Here is a 1,418-nt window from a genome sequence, read left to right as displayed (position 1 = left end):
GGGGTTAGCATTTGTATCACTAGGTAAACTTCCTGGTTTTCTTTCACCTATCAACCTTTCTAGGTTACTTACTTCTTGTTCCAAATTTTGAATAGAAGCTTGTTGATTTCTAAATGCTTAAGTATTTTGTTCATTCGTTTGTTTCTGAGATGTGAAAAACTGAGTTTGAGAATCAACTAGCTTCGACATCATGTCTTCTAAATTTGGCTTTTTATCATCGGTTTGTGGTGGTTTATTTTGAAAATTAGGTCTTTGCTGATTGTAAGTATTATTGGATACTTGTTGATTACTTGGACCTTGTTGGTTGTTGTATGGAACATTTCGGTTATAGTTCTGATTTTGATTGTAGATCGGTCTTGGTGGTTGATAATTATTCTGATAATTATTTCCAGGCCTTTGGTTTATGTATGAAACATTCTCTCTTTGTTCCATTGTTAGTTCAATACTGAGACAATCTTTTGTCAAATGTGGTCCTCCACACTGCTCACAACTAATTCGTATTGAGTGGATATCTTTAGTCATCTTTTCCATTCGTCTCTCAACAGCATCTGTTTTTGCAGAAATGGAATCTAAGTCATGGCTAGAATCGGCTCTAGCTGCTTTAGATGATCTAACGATATCTTTTTCTTGGTGCCACTCATGTGAGTGGGAAGCAGTGTTATCAATAATTTTGTAAGCACCAGTTGCTATTTTCTTCATAATGGAACCACCAGCTGCTATATCGATGTCTTTTCTTGTAGTGATGTCGCATCCTTGGTAGAATATTTGTACTATTTGACAAGTGTCTAAACCATGTTGCGGACATCCTCTCAATAAATTTCCAAATCTTGTCCACGCCTCATATAGAGTTTCATTTGGTTTCTGTGTGAATGTAACAATTTCTTCTTGAAGTCTTACGGCTTTAGATGCCGAAAAGAATTGTTTAAGAAATTTTTCAACTAAAACGTCCCATGTATCAATCGCCCCTTCAGGTAACGATTCCAACCAATCTTTGGCTTCTCCCTTTAAAGTCCAGGGAAATAACATGAGATATATCTGTTCATCCTCCACTTCTCTGATTTTAAATAGAGTGCAGATCCTATTAAAGGTACGAAGATGTTCATTTGGATCTTCTTTCGGCGCACCACTAAATTGGCATTGATTTGTTACCATGTGTAGGATTTGTCCCTTGATTTCATAATCTGACGCATTAATGTTAGGTTGAGTAATTGCGTGACCTTGGCCAGTGCGTTTAGCTCTCATTCGGTCTTCCATACTTAAAGGTTCCAGATTCTCCATAATTGAATTTGTTAAATCTGAATCACTAGAGGATTCTGATTTAATGGTTAGTTCCTCAACAATCTCTGTTTGAATGATTGGTGGTTTCGGAGGAAAGATTAATGGTTCAGGATCTATGAATTGTCCCTGAAGATCCTTCG

The 1,418-nt window shown here is 36.7% G+C and overlaps 1 non-coding gene across 1 annotated transcript; it reads left to right on the top strand.

The window, feature by feature from the left end:
- Nucleotides 1-787: 787 nt before the first annotated feature.
- On the top strand, nucleotides 788-894 carry LOC139887082 (small nucleolar RNA R71). Its single transcript, XR_011772930.1, has one exon. It is a non-coding gene; the product is annotated as a small nucleolar RNA R71 (small nucleolar RNA).
- The last annotated feature ends 524 nt before the right edge of the window (nucleotides 895-1,418 follow it).

This window comes from Rutidosis leptorrhynchoides, chromosome 1 (assembly GCF_046630445.1).
Source record: "Rutidosis leptorrhynchoides isolate AG116_Rl617_1_P2 chromosome 1, CSIRO_AGI_Rlap_v1, whole genome shotgun sequence".
Classification (NCBI taxonomy): domain Eukaryota; kingdom Viridiplantae; phylum Streptophyta; class Magnoliopsida; order Asterales; family Asteraceae; genus Rutidosis; species Rutidosis leptorrhynchoides.
This window is presented reverse-complemented; position numbering and strand designations above follow the sequence as displayed.